General features: G+C 40.8%; 1 protein-coding gene across 4 annotated transcripts in view; it reads left to right on the forward strand.

The window, feature by feature from the left end:
* Nucleotides 1-11497: 11497 nt before the first annotated feature.
* The window catches only part of ARMC2 (armadillo repeat containing 2), a 98306-nt gene continuing 85337 nt past the window's right edge, over nucleotides 11498-24466 (forward strand). Inside the window, exon 1 of one of the 4 annotated variants that reach the window (XM_061623558.1) lies at nucleotides 11498-11681. The gene's annotated coding sequence lies outside the window, so the exon portion shown is untranslated. Of the gene's footprint in view, nucleotides 11682-11913; nucleotides 12026-15689; nucleotides 15775-24466 lie in introns of those variants that run through there. The other 3 variants (XM_061623557.1, XM_061623560.1, XM_061623559.1) reach the window with 3 other exon arrangements.

Here is a 24466-nt window from a genome sequence, read left to right on the forward strand (position 1 = left end):
TCCTGTTTAGTCCTGCTGCTTAGTCCCTCTGATTCTGCAGGGCCCTGCCTGTTGCGCGGATAAATGGAATGAATACATCTTTTCCTAACATGCATTGCAGGCCGCTGGATCTCTTGCTTCTCATAGCCATTCTGTTCCATGCCGGCTCTCTCTTTCTGTCTCCCTTCCTAGATCTTTTCTTCAGTGGTCATCTCTTCACAGAGCAGCTCCAGCTCTCACTCCAGCTGTCCTTTTCATACAGTTATCCCACCAATATTCCATTCCCCATGGCAACTAGCGCTATGATGGTGACACATGCTTTGTATGCAAAATGTCTCAGGTTCAATCCCAGGTAGGGCTGGGGAAAAATTATTTTGTGACAGTATAAGGCTTGTTCCTCATACTTAATCTGGAGATTTCTCTCTCTCTCTCTGTGGACAATATAGATCTGCCTTCTAGTCAAGGTGGTCTTAGCTGTGTTCTTTGGAGTAGGGCAGAGTTATCATATTGATTTTTGTGATATAATAAAGCTGCTTCTGAGTTTAATTTAAGAATTATTGTCTAGACCAGCCTTTCCCAACCGGTGTGCCTCCAGATGTTGTTGGACCACAACTCCCATCAGCCTCAGCCACTGGAAATGGTGGCTGAGGCTGATGGGAGTTGTGGTCCAACAACATCTGGAGGCACACTGGTTGGGAAAGGCTGGTCTAGACCATCATTTCGCTAATGGAGATTTTCAGAGGCAAATTATATTTCATGTCATTATGTGGACCACATAATTTTGTGTAAATCTATGATGTTTTTATTGTCTGTTGTTGATTCTCATTATTATGTTTTGTATTTTTGTAATACTGTCTTGTTTGTAAGCCATCCAGGGATTATTTATTGATAAGAAAATAAATTAATAAATCCAAATCTTTCGTGCCCATTTCCAACTGTCTGTGACAATGTATAATACCGTAACAGTTACCATGGGTTTTAGTTCCCTTATTTGACTCCACTTCCATTAGCATGACACACTAGTTTGAAACTATGCTGAAGCCATTGTTCAGTATGGGTTTAAGGAAGAATTACATTTCTAGAAAGCATTGAGCTTTTTTCTTGCCAGTATTCCATACAATTACAAATAAGGCCCTGATTCTAATTTACATTAGTGAGTTTCATGATACACCCTAATGTAGTTTTGCCCAGGTATAACACTTGACTGAAAAAGCATGTATATTTGAAAAATAGAAGGGACCTCTCTTTTTTTAACTAAAAGAATATGATGCAAGAGATTTCAACAGTTAAGATATGGCAAAGAACATTACAAAGGAAAATTAAGTGGTGGAATAAAAATTAATTCTTGAGCTTGACAACCTAGAGAATGGAGAAAAGAAAAAGAATGTGCATATGAAAAGAATTCAAGAAGGAGCCAAGAAAGCTTAGCGACTTTTACACAAAAGTGGCTCATAGAAATGTTAGATTATGGTAATCATAGGGGAAAGGTTCATGCTTATTATTTTACCAGCATCCTGGAATTAGATCCAGAGGTTTTTACAGGGTACTATATAGGTAAAGGAAAGATTCTGGGGAGAAAGCCAGAGAGAACAATTAATTGTCCATTATATGTCAGAAAATGACTTTTGGAAAAATTTTCCCTTTCAGTTCTTAAACCAAGAGGGGCATCACAGAACAATGGAGCACCAAGAATATTAGTTCACTGCAGATGGGGTTTGATTTCTTTTGTGGTTCCTGCCTGCAGAGGAAAAGAAACAAGAAGAAATATAGATGAGAGGAATATTAACCATACAGAAAAATAATAAAATTATCTTTGTGAACTTAGTGACACTATATCCCCAACAGGAAGAAGTCTACTAATTTCAATATTAATATTATAAAACCAATATGATTTGAAGCAGGAATAAGATGGTTTATAAAAATGATTTATATATCACTTTTAAATCCCACCTTTCAAACCACCTTTATTTGGAAGAAACTGGTAATTTATTTAAGTAGAATGTACCTCCAAGCAAGTTGTTCAGAATCCTAGGTAGTGAGTAAGAGAGAAGTTTTCAAAACACTGGAAACAGTATAATTGTTATTGTTCCATTGTACTTTTTTTTGTTTGGTCCCATCATAGTTGCTGATGAAACTGCCTTTCTAGGATTTGTAGCACTTCCAGGGAATTTTCCATTAAATTGCTTATTCTCTATGATTGCAGATTGGATTTTTATGAAGTGATTTTCCACGGCTATTTTCAAAAGTTTATTTTTTTAAATCTACCTCTAAAATATCTATATTAAGAACAATTTTATCGATAGTTCCTTTCAAAATATTGATATTTTCTTCTAGGAGGAATGGTGGGATATTATTATTATTATTATTATTATTATTATGGTGGCTCAGGACTTTATGGCTGCAATTACAATCATGGGGTGTCCTAACATGTCTTCAGCACAACACATATACAGCAGGATATGATCTACATTAGATCTTCTCAGCCGTGTTGTTGTTGTTATGTCCCTTCAAGTCGATTACGACTTATGGCAACCCTATGAATCAGAGACCTCCAACAGCATCTGTCATGAACCACCCTGTTCAGATCTTGTAAGTTCAGGTCTGTGGCTTCCTTGATGGAATCAATCCATCTCTTGTTTGGCCTTCCTCTTTTTCTACTCCTTTCTGTCTTCCCCAGCATTATTGTCTTTTCTAGTGAATCAGGTCTTCTCATGATGTGTCCAAAGTAGGATAACCTCAGTTTCATCATTTTAGCTTCTAGTGATAGTTCTGGTTTAATTTGTTCTAACACCCAATTATTTGTCTTTTTCGCAGTCCATGGTATGCACAAAACTCTCCTCCAACACCACATTTCAAATTAGTTGATTTTTCTCTTAACTGCTTTTTTTACTGTCCAACTTTCACATCCATATATAGAGATCGGGAATACCATGGTCTGAATGATCCTGACTTTAGTGTGCAGTGATACATCTTTGCATATGAGAACCTTTTCTAGTTCTCTCATAGCTGCCCTTCCCAGTCTTAGCCTTTTTCTGATTTCTTGACTATTGTCTCCATTTTAATTAATGACTGTGCCAAGGTATTGATAATTCTTGACAAGTTCGATGTCCTCATCAACTTTAAAGTTACATAAAACTTCTGTTGTCATTACTTTAGTCTTTTTGACGTTAATCTGTAGTCCTGCTTTTGTGCTTTCCTCTTTAACTTTCATCAGCATTCGTTTCAAATCATTACTGGTTTCTGCTCAGAATATGGTATTGCCTGCGTATCTTCCTCCAATTTTCACACCTCCTTCATCTTAGTCCAATCCCGTTTTCTGTATGATATATTCTGCATATAGATGAACAAGTAGGGTGATAAAATACACCCATGTCTTACCCCTTTCTGATGGGGAACCAATCAGTTTCTCCATATTCTGTCCTTACAGTAGCCTCTTGTCCAGAGTATAGGTTGCGCATCAGGACAATCATCCTGTGGCACCCCCATTTCTTTTAAACATTCAGTAGCTTTTCATGATCTACAAAATCAAAGGATTTGCTGTAATCTATAAAGCACAGGGTGATATCCTTCTGAAATTCCTTGGTCTGTTCCATTATTCAACATATTTTTGCGATATGATCTCTGGTGCTTCTTCCCTTTCTAAATCCAGCTTGGACATCTGGCATTTCTCACTCCATATATGGTAAGAGCCTTTGTTGTAGAATCTTGAGCATTACTTTACTTGCATAAGATATTAAGGCAATAGTTTGATAATTACTGCATTCCCTGGGATCCCCTTTCTTTGGAATTGGGATGTATATTGAACGCTTCCAGTCTGTGGGCCATTGTTTAGTTTTCCATATTTGTTGACAAATTTTTGTCATACTTGAACAGATTCAGTCTCAGTTGCTTGTAGCAACTCTGTTGGTATGCCATCGATTCCTGGTGATTTGTTTCTTCCAAGTATTTTAAGAGCAGCTTCCACCTCACATTCTGAAATTTCTGGTTCTTCATCATACGGTTCCTCCATGAATGAATCTGTCATCCTTGCATCTCTTTTATAGAGTTCTGCATTGTATTGCTCCCATCTTCCTTTTATTTCATCTCGGTCAGTTAGTGTCCCTACCCTTGGTTTAAATTTCCCTTTCATTTCTCTAATCTTTTGGAATAGGGCTCTTGTTCTACCCTTTTTGTTGTTCTCTTCTATTTCTATACAATAACCATTTTAATAGTTCTCTTTGTCCCTATGTACTAGTCGCTGTATTGTTGCATTTAGGGTTCTAATCGTGTTTCTATCTCCTTTTGCTTTTGCTTTCCTTCTCTCTTTAACCATTTTAAGAGTTTCTTCAGCCATCCATTGAGGTCTTTCTCTTTTGAACTAGAGGTATTGTCTTTTTGCATTCTTCCCTGATAATGTCTCTGACTTCACTGCATAGTTCTTCTGGTTCTCAGTCAACTAAGTTTAAAGCCTGAAATCTGTTCCTTATTTGATCTTTATATTCTTCTGTGATGTTATTTAAATCGTATTTTGGCATTATGATTCCTTTGTTTTTCTTCTTTAGCTTTACTCTGATTTTCGATATGACCACTTCATGATCTGTACCACAATCTACTCATGGTCTTGTTTTCACAGAAGGTATGGAATGTCTCCATCTTCTGCTTCCAATTCTATAATCGATTTGATTCCTATATTCCCATTTGGTGATGTCCACGGGCACAGTCGTCTTTTTGGTTGTTCAAAAAATGTGTTTGCGAGAAAGAAATTATTGGCTTCACGGAATTCGATAATTCTATCGATAATTCGATAATTCTATCCAGGCAGGATAGTGACCTGAAAATAGGCATTTTGCGCTGTCATGTTTATCCTGTCAAAGTAATTGCTGTGATTAAATAACTTCCTGGTGAGATTTATATTTGCAGTTTTCCTTTGCATGGGTGGGAGACCTACTAGAATAGTCCCCCCTCAGAGGCAAATGGATTCTGATGGATTCCAAAGGGCTTTTGGGATCTTCTGGTTGGCATGGCTGGCATACATGTCAAAACCATGGTAGCTTCCTCCAGCTGAGAAGAGCTCGATGGACTCCACCAGATGATATTGTGAGGATGCTATGGTGATGGGAAAAACTGCTTCTTACCACCATCTTTGCCACAGAATAGGCTTGATAATGAGTTCTTTTAGGTGTTTGGTTGGACTCATTGTAAGATTTCTTCAACTTGTGTTTTAGTTGTCTCCCAACCTGTTTTATTACCTCAGCTCAGGTTTATACTAGGGAATAAATCTGGCTCTGCTCTGCTGAAGAGGACATTAGAGAGTGATTGTGTCCATTGCCCTGGTCATCTTTGCCTTCCACAGGGCAACCAGGGATTCAACAAGAGGGCCACCTATATTAGTTGAAAATCCCCACAAAACCCTAGAGGAACAAGTGGCTTCTGTTGCTTGGAACAGCTTACCACCTTAGGCTGGTACACAAGCTATGACTTCACCTGTAGACATAGCCTGTCTTCAGTAAACCATGCCTTGGTAGCCTCCTGTTTGGATTATTGTAATGCATTGTGCATGGGGCTGCCTCTGTAAAAGGTCTGCAAACTTTCATTGATATGGAACATAGTAACTAGGAACAGGTACTATGAACATATTATGCCAGTGCTTCATCAGTGTTTTGTGTCCTGCATTTGCACATTTTTAATGGTATTCTCAATGCCTGTTGCAGTTTATTAACTTCTTGCATATGTTGTGCTTGCAGAGGAAGGTATGGCATCAGGGGATGGATGGTAAGGTCAAGTAAGGGGAATGGGCAGCAAATGTTTGAAGGCTGTTACTGTTTATGGCCCCTCCCCTGTCCTGCAAGATGTGAGGTGTCATGCTAGCCAACCAGCCTTCTTCCCTGGTGTTGCCACTGTTGAATATAAAGTCAGCTCATAATAAAACTTATCTCATCCACAACTTGATCATGGATGAAAGAGCTAACCTGGTATTTATTTTATTTTATTTAGTCTGTTTCTATACTCCTTAATATATATACAAATATTTGTAAGTGGTATACAGAAGAGTAAGACAACAACAAATGTTATTAAAATATACAATAAAACCACAATACAAATAATACACACGATACATAATAATACAAATAAAACACCAAAACTATTCCTTTGCACTTCCCCACTCACCCAGGACTCCATCCATCCACCCTGGTTCTTACCCAGCTTCTGAGAAAGAAGGTTCCCAGGAGATCCCGAAGATAGCATTTTTTGTAGAGGACAGTTTTTGTAGGCCTGGGCACCATCATGAAAGTTGGGTCTTTCCTGTCCCATGAACATGCTGAGTTCTTTGTTGAATGTATGCATTGCCAAGATCGGCAGATGAGCTGGGGGCTCCTGATGTGATCCAGCTCTGTCCACCTGGGTACTTAGTTCAGCACCAGCATAGGTCAGAGGACTGGTTGCTGCTGCTGGTGGGCAGGTCCCTGTCATCCACAGGAATTCCATCACCTCGGCTAGGAAACCAGTCTATTGGTATGCTCCCAGATGTTTGTTCTGTGGAATTTTAACATTTATGCCAAGACCACCTTGACTGGGCCAGCTTTGGATTTCATGCCATGGCCACCACTGTGAGCCCAAAGCCTGTAGCAGGCATACCTTTAATCTGGGTCACATCCACACCATATGTCTTGCCTGAAGTTGGGAGACTCAAACTTGACAGTGGTGTTTTCTCTTTTAATTAAAGTAATAGACAGTTGCAATGCAGAGTGCCTCATGAAACTACCTACTCTTTCTAGGAACTTAGCTTCTCTCTGACACTAGCTAAGCATGACTTCACGACTACAGACGTTGACTCAGCAGCTGGGTTTCCCTCTCCCCCCAGGTCCGCTTAAGTAGGTTGGGAGCATACGTGCAAATGGAGGCTCCTCCTTATTTGAATTTCCCACTTCGAGCGTCTTTGCAAGTGAGGCGGAGGTGCAGCCTTGGCCAGTCTGTTGTCTTCCTCTTCCAATGGAGGGGGGCTGCTGTCAGTTCAGGCATGGGAGGTGGAGGTGTTCCCAGCTGGGAAGTGTCTGACGTGCCTGACTGAGCTCCCGCATGGGGGTCTGGAGTTGCAGGAGTCAGGGGTTACGGCGCCCTCTAAGTCTGTTCTGCTGCCATCCCCCTTCCCAAGTGATTCATCCCAGTCTGCATCCTCATCCTCTGTCTCGCCCCCGCCTGACCACTCTTGCCCAGTGCGGGTCACAATGCCATACATCTATAACACTCTTATACCAATTTAACAGCCATGGCTTCCCCCAAAGAATCCTGGGAACACTAGTTTGCTAATATTCTCTGAACAACTCTCAACACCCTTGACAAACACATTCCCAGGATTATTTGGGGGAAGCCATGACTGTGAAAGTGGTGTAGCAGTGCTTTAAAGGTATGTAATTCTGGTCTTCACGACAAAGTAGGTTGTAGATGACCTAGTGGTTGAATGGGTCATAATAACCCCTTTGTCACAGACAGATTGACTGTAGCAGTTGCCCCCTGCAGTGGTGGGGGGCCCATTAAGTTGGTCTGCCTCTGGAGGTTCCTGGGTTCCTGAATGTTCTGGGTGATTTTCTGGCTGGTATGGCCGGCAGTGCTGTTGAGGCCTTGGTCTTACTGTGGAACAGCAAGATGTCTAGGCTATTGATATGTTTGCTTCTAAGCACCCTTCCTGATGCTCTGCAGCCAGAGCAGCTCCTTTGTTTTTCTAAGGAGCTGCAGGCAATGAAACCAACTGGACAATGGCTAGAGTGCAGAAGATGGAAATCTCATAGTGAACATGACTGAGCATAAGTACAAGTGCATAATTGCAGTGGCAAAAGAACCCACTTCTCTGCTTCCATTGCATCCTCAAGTAGTTGTCCAGCTGAATGGTGAAGGGATGGGTGGGTGTTCACTCCCTTTGTGGAACAATGGAGCCCTCTCTGGCCAACCTTTTAAAAGCCTCTCAGGCCTTTTAAGCCTTTATTATACCATGGCCTATCATTATTTCACTTCTGTGATATTTCTCCTTCTTTGCTCCCTGTTTTAATTGTTGAAATGCTGCAGTATTTTATTCTTTTGCTTTTGTTTTATAGTGATCATGAGCTGTGTTTTGTTGTTATTTGAATTGTATTTTGTTTCATTGTGATTCTTTCGTGGTCACTTTTACTTTGTATGCTGCCCAGAGAAGTACTGACATAAAGCAGTTTATACATTAGAATAAACGAAGAAATAAATCCCCCCAGTAGATGTTGACTGCCCCACATTCTTGACAACAGAAGAAATCAAGTTTAATATACAGATATTTTCCAAATTTATAATTTATTTGACAGCAAAGCTCAAATTGTGATTGTAATTTAAAATTGTAGTCAGGCCTTATAAGTAAATATAAAATGAGGGTGAGAGACTGTAGACCATGTTTTCATGCAAGTGGATCACGTTTGTGGTAACTAGCATTAGTTACCACATTTCCCACAATCACATGTCGGATCCTGTAAAATCATTCTGCTTTAGATTTCTGGCAAGTCTGTTCTGGATGGCGTTGCACTCCCCTTGAAAGAATAGGTGCATAGCTATGGTGTAATCTTGCAGTCCATGCTGTCTGTAGAGGCCCAAGTGGCCACAGTGCCTTGATACAAACTACCTGCAAGAACAGTAAGATTACTGTAATAATTTGTTGTGTGTGTGTTTTTTTTTTAACATGTAGGATTTTTCCTGGAAAAGGAAGATCAGGATTAAATACAGGGCAACATAATACTGTTATTATGCTAATGATGTGTGCACATTGCGAAAAATGAGAGTATATGAGGAGTGCAGATCCTACAATAAACACCCATCTGGAAGCACCCTTTGTCTTTAACTCAACCCATTAAGGATCTATAGCCCTTGCCGGATCTGCAGCTGGTGATTTTATTTTATTTTATTTTAAATTATTTGTAGACCAGGGTAATTCCATTTCTTGTTTTCATATATAGTTAACATGTTCTTTATCATTTTAAAGATTATTTTCAAAACTTTCATTATTTGTTAGTAATTTTTCAAAATAGCATTTGACACATGAGTAAAACAACCAGAAGTGTGGCATGCAAGAAGACTTAGAATTTATTTATTTTTTATATATAATCTTCAGTTACAGACCTCTAGAAGAAAACAGACAATAGATAGTTTTGCTTTCTTATTTGGTAAGCTGAGAAGAGGAACAAAATTAGATGAGCTTAGGACAATAAAACTTACATTGGTTGAGCATGTTATGTTGGTCACAAAAATACATACTTCTCTCTCCCCCCCACCAACAAATGAAAATAAAAATCTATGTTTTAGCTTTATTCTTTTCTTTGAGGTTGTTAGCATTAAGAAAATGTGATGAATTATTGCCTGAAGTGTGTTTTGTATGCAACAGTACTTGTGACCAACATAATACCACAATGTGCAACTTACATAGCATAAATATATTGTCATGTTTCTCACTTAAATCCCTTCTTAGGATTGGCATAATTCTTTCCCTGAGAATGTAATAATTATAAGTCCTATTATTTGTACCATACCATCAGTGTAGGGCATGTTACAGAGTTTGACAAAAAGAGACTGCCCTCAAGAAGCTTACAGTTTGAAAGACAAGTCAGATAAAGGAAGTGTGGGTTATTACTTTTAGAAGAAAGACAATATATGCTAATATATTTACTAATCAGATAATATTTTAGGTTAAACTTTAACCTAGGTGTTGTTTAGAAAAGTGTAGAATTAATAATTCTCTACTAGACCCCCTCCCCCTTTCATGAAGCACATAGAAGGTTCTACCAGATTCCCTGCAGATGTATCAAGGAGGCAGGTGCGTCCTGATTGGCTCTCCCTTTCTAGGCTGAATAGGTGAGGTCATCTAAAGATGTAAAAACTCACCTCAGAAGCTGAAGGTCTTTTGCCTCGCCTTAGAGAACAGCACAACCATATAAAAGGTTGAACACAAATTAATTTTTCACATAATTTAAAATAAACACTGCAAATACAGGGAATAATGCCTTTATGGGAAATGTGATTATCCTGAAAGAAAGAGCAGAAACAGAAACATCCACTGAAGTACTGGTGTCAGTTGGCAACTTTGTTATTGTTGAGTTTGAGACAGGGAAATTGAAAAAAATTGTTAGTGAAAATTTATTGTGAAAATTTGTTTGATGATAATTAATATGAAATCCTCTTCTTAAAACTTCCATGACACTTGTCTTCCCTGCATATGATTAAAAATGTTGGGTTGAAAAGAAACAAATTAATGGGGTGTTGCCACAGCCAAGTGTAAATTTCCATGTGCGTTACAACTTCCCACATGGACTTGATGCTGACCTGCAACTTGTAATGTGTAATATGCACAGGATCTTGCTTTGGAGGCAATTATTTGTGGGTGTCTGTCAATGAACTGTTACATTTTATGTTGGTCACATTGTGTTGGTCACAGGTCATTTGCCAGAAAACCTTTGTTTCCCCACAGTTTCCAATAAACATTATCATATGTTTGACACTTGCCCATGAAACATACCCTTCATGTATATTGCTACAGATGGTATTCCTTTTTTTATTTGTATTGTTAGAGAGTACAATTATCCAAGTTATAAATTCTTGAGGTTGCAAAACTGTTTCATTGGTCACATCTGTTAAAACACAATAAAGTATTTAAACTACCTGTACCGTATTACTTGACTATTTTTGCAGGGAAGATCAATTCAGTTAGTTGAATTCAAATAGTTGAATGTTAATTGGAGTTCAAGTAATATTAACTAAAACGCAAAATATTATGTAAAGAAACGTACAAAGGTTATGTTGGTCACTATGGAATTACTCACCATCACCGCTGCAAACATTGGGGCTGACAGGGTTGCTGGCAGTGACTTGATCAGTGTCCTGCATATTCACAATAGGCATGCATAGGCAAAAGAGAAGCAGTAAGAGGATTATATAAATTAGTTAATTTTATTAACGAAGCAATAATGGACAATAAATATTATTAATATTTAAACCTAAGAGAGTACACAGGGAAAAAATGTATGTCATGTATATTACTGTAGTAATGGCTACAATTACAGAGTTGCTACATTTATAATGAACAAGGAAGGAAAGGAAGAGATAAAAGTTCAGGATAAAGTCGTTTGCATCCGCAAAGGCATTGCTGCGGAAAACCCTAATGAACTTATTTGAGGAGTGTACACACAGCGGAATTTGTAAGCTGATGGAGAACTTCCGATGCAGCCAGATAACACTTCTGCAGGATCAGTGGCAATGTGGTGCCTATTTGAACTTGAGTGCCATTAAATGAATTCCTACATTATACAACAAGCATTTAGCATGAACATTTCTGTACAGAATACCTCCGCTTCTTTTCTCTAGGTACAACCAGCCTGCTCGCCCGCCAACGTTTCAGGGCAGATTTAAGAAAGAGGAGGCAAGATATGGTCAGGCACCTCAGTTGCTGCCACTGAACATTTGAGTATATTAACAAGGCGATACCGTACCAGTTAGAAACGGGATAAGGGCAAATGCTTTCGCCACTGCTACCGAGCATGCTCTGTTTTCCCGAGCATGCCCAGTATTAACGAAGGAGGCGCCAGCAGCCCATTTTCATGGTGTACCGGCTGCGACAGCAGGAGAAAAGCAACAGCGACTGACGTGACCACCGTCCGTTTCCTACAGACTCCCAGATACAGTTTCTCCCTTCAGTAGCCTTGAGGACACAGGACCCCAAGGTGTGGAGGGTCGCGGGAAGGGAATAGTTAAGTAAGGCCTCGTGTGTGTGTATGGTTGCTATGGTGACAGAGGCTACCTCGTCAGTTCCCAGGAAACGGGATGCCTCCTGGAGCAAGAACTGCTAAGGGCTTCCTTAGCCTGAATTCCTCTATTCTTCTTCCATAGATATCTATATAATGTGTGTATATATGTGTGTGTGAATGAATGAATGGAGCGGGAGATTACTGGACGTTTCCTGTGTTGCCAGCCCTCTTTAGGTCTTGGCTATGTAAGATACAGCTTAAAAGATACAAATCTCACCACCTCTCCGGAACTAGCTTGTTGTGTCTTCATCTTAATGCTTGTGAGTAATAAAAACATAAATGCCCTAAAATTGCCTGTGTGGAAATATAATATGCCAAAGGCTGGTGTGTCAGTGTGCAGAGCTAGTTGTGAACCTAGTAATTCTGAACCCGTCTATTTAAATTCTGTGGTATATCTTTGCAGTTGAGTTCCTTTCATAACAAACCACATTGAAGCTATTCCCACACTCCACAGGCTGCATGCACCTGACAGCTTCTGTCCAGAAGGTGTGTGTGTGTGAGTGATGGGGAGATTCCCAGCTATCAACAGTGGTGGGGAAAGCTGTGCCATCTGTACTTATTCTTCTAAGTACAAAACTATGCCTTTGACGTAGCTCTGATTGGTTCAGGAATCAACCGTGTCTTCCAGGTTACACCAGGCTTGGCATTTGTGAATCTACCAACTAAAAGCATTCTTTAAAAGATTTTGGAAAACAGATACCAGTGGAGACAAAAGGATGATCATCTAATTATTTTTTCTAGCCTGGATAACTTAAATTGGTCCCTAACCTATAATGAACGTAGGTGACTGAGTACCTGCCCATCAATTTGGAAGTGAAACAAGTTCACCCCAAAATACTGGTTTGTGCATACTTGGGGGAGGGGACTCCCTAGATATGTGGAAGATATAAGTTTTAAGCAAAAATAAAAAACCCATTCACCCCTAATACAACATGATAAGCTCATGTTTGCTTTTAAGATGTATGACATATTAGGGCATTAGTTTGGGAAGGAAGAAAAAATACATTTTAAAAGCATACTATTAAATATTTGTTTTATGTGAATAATGAAGGAACCATGTTTCCTTAATCTGAATGGACAGAGAAGTTCCCCTACCAACAGCACTACTCTTTGTAAGGTTTTTAAATCTTTTTGAACTGCTTGGAAAAAGCCAACTCCCTGATTTTTCTGGTAACTTTTATTTTTCCTCTTAAAATGCAGGTTAATTTTTATTTCAAAGACATGAAGGTGCTGCCACTATAGGGACGCCATTCAGATTAAGAAAACATGGTGCCTTCATTATTCAAATAAAATATAAATATTGAATGGCATACTTTTAAAATGTATTTTTTATGATTAAAAATATGGCATATCCTAAAAATACATGACAACTTTTCAATTTGAGCAGAGGTGGTCAATATGTGGTAAGAGAGGAGATAGGAAAGGGTTATAACAAAAAGTGTGTTTGCAGGCTTGAATCTGGCTCTGCAGTCAATGCCTCCACTATAAATGTTCTTGTAAGGCTGACTAAGATCGAAAGAAGATTTGATTGAAACTTTATTAGAACCTGTTGTGGACTATGATGTTGCAGCACAGAATGTGATTGTGTCTCCCAAGTTGCCAGTTACTTAATTAAAAAAGAGCAAATATTAAAATCCAATAAATGATATATCTGTAGAGCAAAATGTAAGGATTTTAAAGTAGAAGCAAATGACTCACTCTTCAAAGATTGAGATCAGTGACATAGGAATTGTCAAGAAGATTTTATAAAACTTCACAATGCAGCAGGGAGAATAACAGAAATTGAAAGAAGAAAATTGATTTTTGTTTATACTCCTATCTCGCCTAATTTAGCCTTTGATTATAGTATTTATTTAATTAAACTGTAACCAACTGTTTATTTATTCATTTATTGCATTTGTATACTGCTCCATAGCCGAAGCTCTCTGGGCGTTTTACAACAATTAAAACATTAGAAACAAATACACAAATTTAAAAACACATTTTAAAAAAGCAATTTAAAAACACATGCTAAAATGCCTGGGAGAAGAGTTTGTGCTTGAAGGCTGAAATCATGACTCTAGCTTGGAGTTTGTGACAGAAGAGAAGAGAGAAACAAACAAAAAAGAAACAAACAAAAAAATCCACCAAAAAGTGGAAAATCAACTTACTTGTAAATCTACTCTACAGATTTGTAGAGTTTGTTATCAGTTTAACTCTCATGGCTTCTCCACAAGAACCCTGGGAATTGTAGTTTGGTGAGACAGCTGAGAATTCTGTTAAAAGACCCCCCATTTCAGAACAACAGTTCCCAGGATTCCTTGGAGAGGGACTGGCTATTAAACCAATTTAAGGCTGTGGTGCATATATGTCCTAGAGGTACATGGTCCCTCCACTCTCAGAGGCAATAAGACTCTGAATACTGTGTGTGTTATATGCCTTCAAATCTATTACAACTTATGGTGACCCTATGAATCAGTGACCTCCAATAGCATCTGTTGTAAACCACCCTGTTCAGGTTTTGTAAGTTCAGGTCTGTGGCTTCCTTTATGGAATCAATCCATCTCTTGTTTGGTCTTCCTCTTTTTCTACTCCCTTCTGTTTTTCCCAGTATTATTGTCTTTTCTAATGAACCATGTCTTCTCATGATGTGTCCAAAGTATGATAACCTCAGTTTCATCATTTTAGCTTCTAGTGGTTTAATTTGTTCTAACACCCAGTTATTTGTCTTTTTCGCAGGCCATGGTATCTGCAAAGCTCTCCTCCAACACTACATTTCGAATGAGTTGATTTTTCTCTCACCTGCTTGTTTCACTGACCAACTTTCACATCCATACATAGAGATTGAGAATACCATGGTCTGAATGATCTGGACTTTGGTGTTCAGTGATACATCTTTGCATTTGAGGACCTTTGCTAGTTCTCTCATAGCTGCCCTCACCAGTACTAACCTTTTTCTGATTTTTTTTGACTATTGTCTCCCTTTTGGTTACTGACTGTGCCAAGGTATTGATAATGCTTGACAAGTTCAGTGTCCTCATTATCAACTTTGAAGTTACATAAACCCTCTGTTGTCATTACTTTAGTCTTCTTGGCGTTCAGCTGTAGTCTTGCTTTTGTGCCTTCCTCTAACTTTCATCAGCATTCGATTCAGATCATTACTGTTTTCTGTTAGTAATATGGTATCGTCTGTCATAGTCTGTAATATCTGAAATTACTGATATTTCTCCAATTTTCACACCTCCTTCATCTTGGTCCAAAACTGCTTTCCATATATGTTCTGCATATAGATTAAACACCCCTGTCTCATACCCTTTCTGATTGGGAACCAATCAGTTTGTCCATATTCTGTCCTTGCAGTAGTCTCTTCTCCAGAGTATAGGTTGTGCATCAGGACAATCAGATGCTGTGGCACCCCCATTTCTTTTAAACATTCCATAGTTTTCATGATCTACACAGTCAAGGCTTTGCTGTAATCTATAAAGCTTAGGGTGATTTTATTCTGAAATTCCTGGTCCGTTCCATTATCCAATGTATGTTTGCAATATGATCTCTGGTGTCTCCTTGCTTTCTAAATCCAGTTTGGACATCTGGCATTTCTTGCTCCATATATGGTAAGAGCCTTTGTTGTAGAATCTTGAGCATTACTTTACTTGCATGGGATATTAAGGCAATAGTTTGATAATAATTACTGCATTATCCCCTTTCTTTGGAATTGGGATGTATATTGAATGCTTCCAGCCTGTGAGTCATTTTTTTATTTTCCATATTTGTTGACAAAATTTGGACACATTCAGTCTCAGTAACTTGTAGCAACTCTATTGGTATGCCATCGATTCCTGGTGATTTGTTTCTTCCAAGTATTTTATGAGCAGCTTCCACTTCACATTCTAAAATTTCTGGTTCTTAGGTTCTTAAATGATATGCCCAGGAACCCGATGAATGAAAAATAATCCCCAGATATCTATAAAATGGAACTTGTTCAATCGGATGGTTGTTCAGCCACCAACGATGTTTAGATCTTTTACGGGTAAATATTACGATCTTAGACTTGTCATGATTAATTATAAGATGTTCTGTCTCACAAAAAGAGCCAAGCGCTTTTAGAAGACGACGCAAACCCACACAAGTTAAGGACAGTAGGACAGTGTCGTCAGCATACAAAAGAGACGAAAATGATATACCCGCAAGCATGAGAGGGTGGGCATTTTCCGCGGCAGGTTCTTAGGTTCCTCCGTGAATGAATGTCATCCTGGCATCTCTTGTATAGAATTCTTCAGTATATTGCTTCCATCTTTTATTTTATCTCAGTCAGTTAGTGTGTTCCCCTGTTGATTCGTCAGTGTCCCTACTCTTGGTTTAAATTTCCCTTTGATTTCTCTAATATTTTGGGGTCTTTTGGAATAGAGCTCTTGTCCTATCTTTTTTATTATCCTCTTCTATTTCTATACAATAACTATTGTAATAGTTCTCTTTGTCCTTATGTACTAGTCACTGTATTATTGCATTTAGGGTTCTAACTGTGTTTCTATCTCCTTTTGCTTTTGCTTTCCTTCTCTCTTTAACCATTTTAAGAGTTTCTTCAGCCATCCATTGACGTTTTTCTCTCTTTTTAATTAGAGGTATTGTCTTTTGTATTCTTCCCTGATAATGTCTGTGACTTCAATCCATAGTTCTTCTGGTTCTCTGGGGAACAGCTGCAGCACTAGGGGACAGAAGAAGATCTGTCCTGGGAGTGAGTATCTGAGCACCTGGGTGCTTGCTGCTTGCTTCTTTGGGGTGCTGTCTCTTAAGACAGCTGAAGTCCCTAGTAAGTGCTGCAAGGACTGGGACCCCCTGCCTGACCCTGGCTCCAGAGAGAGGTTGCAGTTAATCTTACAGCCTCTTGTATCAGCTGCTGGCTGGGTCAGGAGGCATAAAAGCCCAGCTACCCCCCCTTCTATTACCTTCCTTTTTTGTTTGTTTTAATTTTCTGTTAAACCAATCTAGAGGAGATTGGTGGTGGGGAGGGCGTGTGGTGCATGTGTAGTTTCTGCAAGGGGTGAGAGCCTGTGCAGTGAATTGAATGGTAAGAGAAAGTCACCAGATGCCTTCAGAGTGAGAGTCTGTAACTGGCAGAAGGCTGGCCCTCCCTGGGTGTGAGACAGGAGGGGGAGTAGATGGGCCCTGTGTGAAAAAGTTTGAATGGGTATAACTGTTCCCAATTCTCGCAGAGGCCTTCTGGGATAATTGGCTCCGGCAGGCTTTGTTGGTGAGCTTGTGTTGGGTCCATATCAGCTGTTTAGGAGGAGTCTTAGTACGGAGGAACATGGGTGATGCCACCCCAATTTCAGTGATCATGGGTAGAAGGAAATATAGCCGTGGGGATGTGGTGAATTACCGTAGAAGACGAGGGCAAGGCTATCTGCGCCTTGTTCCTTGCTGCCACTCCTCTCATGGATTGGTTCCGCATTGCTCATCTGCTGTGCCCACTGGCCTGTGTGTGTTGTTGTTTAATGCCAGATCAGTACACAATAAGACCACTCTCATCCATGATCTGATTGTGGACGAAGGTGCCGATTTGGTGTGCATTCCTGAGACCTGGGTGGGTGAGCTGGGAGGAGTTGATCTGACCCAGATTTGCCCACCTGGATATTCAGAGCAACACCAGTACAGGCTACAGGGATGGGGGGGGGGTAGGAGTTGCTGTGGTCTACAGAACTTCCATCTCTGTCATCAGGAAACCACTCTGTCTTGGAGCTGGCTGTGAGGGCCTGCATCTTGTGTAGGGCTGAGGAGACAGTAAACTAGGGTTGCTGCTGGTGTACTGTCCACCCTGCTGCCCAGCAGCTTCTCTAACTAAGCTGGTGGAGGCCGTCTCGGCTGTGGTGTTGGAGGAGCCCAGAACGATAGTGCTGGGTGACTTCAATGTCCATGCTGAGGCTGCCTGTAGTGTTCCGGCTTGGCACTTCATGGCCTCCATGACGACCATGGGGTTGTCTCAAGTTGTCACTGGCCCAACGCATAGGGCAGGACACATCCTCGACTTGGTTTTTGCTCCAGATGGAGGAAGGGGTGGTCTGGAGATGGGGGGTGGATGTCACCCCATTGTCATGGTCAGATCACTTCCTGGTGAAGTTCAGACTTATGGTTCCAATCCTTCCCTGCAGAGGTGGTGGACAGATTAAGATGGTCTGCCCCCGGAGCCCAATGGAATCCAGTGGATTCCTGAATGCCCTGGGGGAGTTCCCAGTAGATAGAGCAGGTGACCCTGTTGAAGCCCTTGTCACACTGTGGAACACTGAGGCATGTCAGGCTCTTAACATGGTTGCCCCGAGCGCCCTGTCCGGCATTTTGGAGCCCGGTCCGCACCATACTACACCAGTGAGCTAAAGGCAATGAAACAGGCTGGACGACAGCTAGAATGCAAGTGGCAAAAGACGTGCTGTGAGGCTGATCGGGCACGAGTAAAACATCATAACCGTGCCTACTGTGTGGCTGTGAGGGCAGCAAAGAAGGCCCACTTCTCTGCCTCCATTGCATCCTCAAGTAGCCATCTGGTGGAGCTTTTCCATATTGTCAGGAGTCTGTTGACATCAACTCCAGGAAATGGAGTTTTAGACCCTTCGGAGGCCCACTGTGAATTGTTTGCTAGTTTGAGGGTAAAGTTGCTCGCCTCCGTAGCAGTCTTGATGCCCCCTCCACATCCACTGTAGTCCCCAATGAGTTGTTCAGTGGAAAGTCTACTACAACTTCTTGGGAATGGTTTCAGTTGATGTAGCCTGATGATGTAGACAAGGTGCTTGCGATGATGCGGCCAGCAAAGTGTCCTCTCGACCCTTGCCCTTCTTGGCTTATTAAAGCTTGCTGAGGGGGGTTGATTGAGTGGATCCAGAGTGTGGTCAACGCATCATTGCGGGAGGGAATGGTTCCAGGCACCTTGAAAGAGGCGGTGATCCGACCACTCCTGAAAAAGCCCACCCTGGACCCATTGGTTTATGACAACTACCGACCGGTTGCAAATACCCCCTTTTTAGGGAAGGTGATTGAGAGGGTTGTGGCGCAGTAACTGCAAGTACTCAGATTATCTTGACCCATCCCAGTCTGGGTTCAGGCCTGGTTATGGGACTGAATCGGCCTTGGTTGCCCTGATGACCTTTATCGGAAGAAGGACAAGGGGAGTGTGACCCTGTTATTCTTACTTGATCTCTCAGCGGCTTTTGATACCATTGACCATGGTATCCTTCTGGGCCAACTTGGTGAGATGGGTATTGGAGGCACTGTTTTACAGTGGTTCCGATCCTATCTCCAAGGTCGCTCTCAGAGAATAGCATTGGGTGACTGTCTTTTGGCCCCCTGGCAGTTGTGCTGTGGGGTGCCGCAGGGTACCATCTTGTCCCCCATGCTGTTTAACATCTATATGAAGCCCTTGGGAGCAGTCATCAGGAGCTTTGGGGCGAGGTGTCAGCAGTATGCTGATGATACCCAGCTCTATTTCTCTGTAACATCTGAATCGGGAGAGGCCGTGCAAGCCCTGGACCGCTGCCTGTACTCGGTGGTGGGCTGGATGAGGGCCAATAAACTGAGTCTGAATCCTAGCAAGACAGAGACGCCGTGGGTTGGTGGTTCCCGAGTTCAGATAATTGGTCAGTTGCCTGCTTTGGATGGGGTCATACTCCCTCTGAAAGAGCAGGTCCGTAGTCTGGGGGTGCTCCTGTATCCATCTTTGTTGCTAGAGGCCCAGGTGACCTCAGTGGCTAGGAGTGCCTTTTACCAGCTTCAGCTGATAAGACAGCTGTGGCTGTTTCTGGACCTGGATAGCCTGGCCCCTGTTGTTCACACACTGGTAACCTCCAGGCTGGATTACTGTAATGCGCTCTATGTGGGGCTGCCCTTGAGGTTGGTCCGGAAGCTGCAGCTGGTGCAAAATGCAGCGATGAGAGTGCTCACTGGGGCAGGGTATCACCAACATGTTTCCCTGCTGCTGAAAGAACTGCACTGGCTGCCCATTTGCTACCGGGCCAAGTTCAAGGTTCTAGTTTTGGGTACAAAGCCCTATATAGCTCGGGACCAGGATACCTGAAAGACCGTCTTATCCCTTATATACCCAGTCAATCACTGCGCTCTGCAGGTGAGGGCCTCCTGCAGATACCATCTTCTCAGGAGGTTCATTCTGTACAATATAGGAAACGGATTTTTAGTGTGGAGGCACCTACCCTGTGGAAATCCCTCCCCTTAAATATTAGGCAGGCGCCATCTCTGCTATCTTTTTGGCGCCTTTTGAAGACTTTCCTCTTCCAACAAGCCTTTTAAGTTGAGAGCTATCCTAGTCCGGGTCTGTGTTAGAATTGCCTTTAATATGTCTTTTAATATGTCTTTAACCCTTTTTTAAAAATATGTTTTTAAAGTTTTTTTTAAAATGTTTTTAACGTTGTTTTGTTTTAATGTATTTTAAGGTCTTTTTATGATGTTTTTAAGTGTTTTTAGTGTTCTGTTTGCCGCCCTGGGCTCCTGCTGGATGGAAGGGCGGGGAATATATTAAATAATAAATAAAATAAGTTTAAAGCCTGAAATCTGTTCCTTATTTGATCTTTATATTCTTCTGGGATATTATTTAAATTGTACTTTGGTATTATGATTGCTTTGTTGTTGTTCTTTAGCTTAACTCTGATTTTCGATTTGACCAGTTCATGATCTGTGAACCAGAAAAAAACTAGAGACTGCCAATATTGAAGGCGTAGAACTCTAACTGAAGGGATAGTCCTTCAGTGTCCACAGAGTTTGAGAACAACTTCTCTGTCTTGTGGGGTAACATTCAGGAAATTACCAGACTATAGCTCTGTAGATTTACAGGGAGCTGCACCTTGAATTATGTTGTCATATTTAATGTTGAGCTATGTAGTAGTTGTTCATTCGTTTGTTGACCAATGAAGAAGACTATGTTGAAATGCGTTTGGTCACATGTTTAGGTATTTCAGTTTATAAGCTGTTTTTGTATTGGTTATGTATTTGTGATATTTTACCTTAACAGTTGTTGCTGTATATATTGATTACATCTACTTTTGATTAATCAGCTGTGATAGTGATATATTTCTCTTTAAAATAATTTTCTACAAAGTATCCACACCTTCATTATTGGCAGTCTCTAGTTTTTTTCTGGTTCCCAATTCTTTTTTCTTGTCACTTTTCAGTTTGTTGGGACACACCTCTTGGTTTGTTTCAGTTCAAGATCTGTACCACAGTCTGCTCCAGGTCTTGTTTTTGCAGAAAGTATGGAACTTCTCCATCTTCTGCTACCAATTTTATTGATGTATTATGTTTTATTGATGTATCATGTTCGTGTTTTTTGTAAGCCACCTTGAGGGCCTTTTGGGCATAAGGCGGGGTATAAATTTAATAAATAAATAAATAAATTGTATAATCAATTTGATTCCTGTATTGACCATTTGGTGATGTCCACAGGTACAGGAGTCTTTTCAGTTGCTCGAAAAATGTGTTTGCAAGAAACCAATTATTGACTTCACAGAATTTCTCCTGCTTCATTTCTATCTCCTAAGCCCCATTTCCCCACAATTCCTAGTTCTTCTCTGTTCTCTACTTTTGCGTTCCAGTCCCCCATGATTATCAGAACATCCTGTTTTGGTGTGTGATTAATTTCTTCCTGTACTTCTACGTAAAATCTCTTCATTTCCTCTTCTTCTGTGTTTGCCATTGGAACATAGACTTGGGTGATGGTTATGCTGATAGGTTTCCCGTTAAATCTCATTGATATAACTCGCTCAGACCTTGCGTTATAGCTCCTAATTGCTTTTGCTACATCACTTCTCACTATTAGAGCAACCCCATGTCTTCTAAATTTCTCATTTCCTGCATAAAATATTTTGTAGTTGCCTGATTGAAAATGTCCCATTCCCATCCATTTTAATTCACTCATGCCAAGTATTGTCATGCTGATATGTTCCATTTCTTGCTTGACAATTTCTAACTTTCCCTGGTTCATGCTTCTCACATTCCATGTTCCCATTGTTATGTTGTACAGCTCTGGACTCTCCTTTCGCATCTGTGTGTATCAGCCTCCAGGCTTACTTGCGGCTTTGACCCAGTTGCATCATTAGTCACAGCGCTGCTCATACTTATCCATTGTTTTGCCCCAGTAGCTCACTGAGTGCCTTCTGACCTGGGGGTCTCATCTTCCACCACTATCTTGTGTTGCATTTTGGATAGTCTGTTCATAGGGTTTTCATGGTAAGAGGTATTCAGAGGTGGCTTACCATTGCCTTCCTCTGAGTTTACTAGAAAGCCATTTTTGGTGACAAACAAGTAGCCAGAGGGTTTATAGCATGAAGGGGGAGTTTTCATCTCCAACTGTTAAGTTCTGGAATAAAGCTTTCCACCCCAGAATAAAATAGGGATAAGAGCAATGGATACAGCATGTGCCGGAAAAACAATTAAAAAGTCGTATTTTCTATGTACTCTTGTGCACAGCCACCTTTGCCTATTCTGCTCTTCCTTTTCTGCAAAACTTTATACTCATAAATGCACTTATGTGAATTTGCAGCTTGACAGTTTCTCAGTATGAATTGTACACCATTTCCAAAGGTATTCAACGTATGCTCTGCTTAGTAAATATGACCAGACTGAGCTATAATGTTATTCACGCAAGTTTTACTGCAGGTGGTTACACACTTCTCAGAGATTAAGGATCCACTATCTTGTTTTGAGATGTTGTGGCAACTTCCTCCATCTTCTATACAACTTTTTTTTCCAGGGTGAAACAGGGTGTTCTCTTTTTAAAGCTCATCTCCAGCATACATTTTCTAGAAGCTCAGAATGAGGAGCACACAACACTGTTGCCTCACCTCTTCAGAATCATCAGTCCTTTTTCTCCCTATCACCAAAGGGACCAAAGTCTTAAGTTCTGATGACCTAGTAGTTTTCAGAATTTGTTCAATCCATCTTGCATTATAGCCGTTCACTTTATAGAACTCTTCAGGAGAAGTATGTGGCACTCATCCTCCTACAAACCCATGTTCCACAATCAACAAAGCAAATACTAGTTGCTCAAAATCACAAGTGGAGAGAGTCCTGTTGCACTCAGGTCCTGTTGGCTGGCTTCCCATAGCATCTGTGAGAAGAGGCCACAGTGAGAGAAAGATGCTGGACTAGATAGGCCATTACCCTGATCTGTCAGGCTCTTCTTATGTTCTTATGCTTTCAAATATTCCTCTCAATGATAGCAATTTTTAGTGTTTCTCCATATCATCCATCGGTTGTAATCCTTGATGGTTGCATTTAAGAAAGTTAAATAATCATTATTACACAGATCTTGCTTTTTAAAATTACTAAACTTTACCAGTGCTCTGACTAGTTCACACAGAATGCTAAGCCAAATCATAGCTTAGTATTTACTGAGTGAGCAAATGTGTGTGTTCCGAGAGCAAAGATTGCAGCCACTATGCTCCTCCCTGCTCTTGCTGCTGCTGTACTAACTGGGGCTAATCCTGGGTTCAGATACAACACTAAGCCAAACCATGGCTTAGTGCTGTGTAGCATAGCAGCAACAGGACAGGGGGAGGAGTGCAGTGGCTATGATCTTCGTACCTGCGCATTCCCTTATTCATGCTAAGCCATGGTTTCCGTGCAAACTGGGTCACTGTGAATTATATTTAGTGGCATTGGTGGTAGTGTAGAGAAGTCCATTGTTCTCCATTATGTTCGGTATTATAAAAATACCAGAGAGAAATAGGAACTAATTTGGTTGGTCCTATTTCTTAGCAGAGATATAAAAACACAAACAGCAGAGTGAGAATGTAACCAGCTCCACCTTTCTCTATATAAATAACAACAGACACAATCTTCTTAGGTAAAAGATAAAACATTTACTCACGACCTCCTCATATGTTAGAAACATAGGCTGTAGCTTAGATGAAAGAAAATAGAAGTCTCAGTCCATTTTTGGTGTTTGGTATTGATGCTCTCAGCAGAGAGCATCATTTGCCATGCGGCCTCTCTCAATGGTGGATTGATCAGCAATGGAGAATATTCAAAAAAATCCTCCAGGACAAAGGAAGGAGGAAACCAGGTAACTAACCCCACCCATAAGGACGTTACATCATGGTGAACAGGTACATGGGATATTTCCCAAATACCCCCCCCAAGTGAACTTGCAACATTTGCCTATTCCAACACATTAACCACTGCTGGTGGCAAGAGAGCCAGTGTGTTGTAGTGGTTAAAGTGTCAGGCTAGAACCTGGGAGACAAGGATTTGAATCCCCACTCAGCCATGAAGCTCAGTGGGTGACCTTGGGCAGTCATTGCCTCTCAGCCTAACCCATCTGACAGGGTTATTGTGAGGATAAAATCATGAGGGGGAGAACCATGCTTGTATGCCACCTTGAGCTCTTTGGAGAAAATGTGGAATATAAATGCAATAAATAAGAGGAGCCAGTGGTGTATCTGAAATACTGAGATTTTAAACTTGGCCCAGTGAGACTTAAAACGTATAGATATAAAAAGGTTGGATGGGAAGTTTCTTTCTCCAGCTTGCTCAGTTTTGTGCTGAACAGGGATTTACTTCGGAGTTCAGTGGGTGTGTGCTTTCTCAGCTACATTTTCCCCATTTTGAATTACAGAGGCCTATTAGCATACCTTAGACTAAGCAGTAGTTTTCAAACTGTTCCATCAAAATTTCTCAGAAGCTTGCTAAGGATTCCTCAGTGAGAAAATGGCAGACAAATTTCC

The sequence above is a fragment of the Rhineura floridana genome, chromosome 4 (genome assembly GCF_030035675.1).
Source record: "Rhineura floridana isolate rRhiFlo1 chromosome 4, rRhiFlo1.hap2, whole genome shotgun sequence".
In the NCBI taxonomy this organism is placed as follows: Eukaryota; Metazoa; Chordata; class Lepidosauria; order Squamata; family Rhineuridae; genus Rhineura; species Rhineura floridana.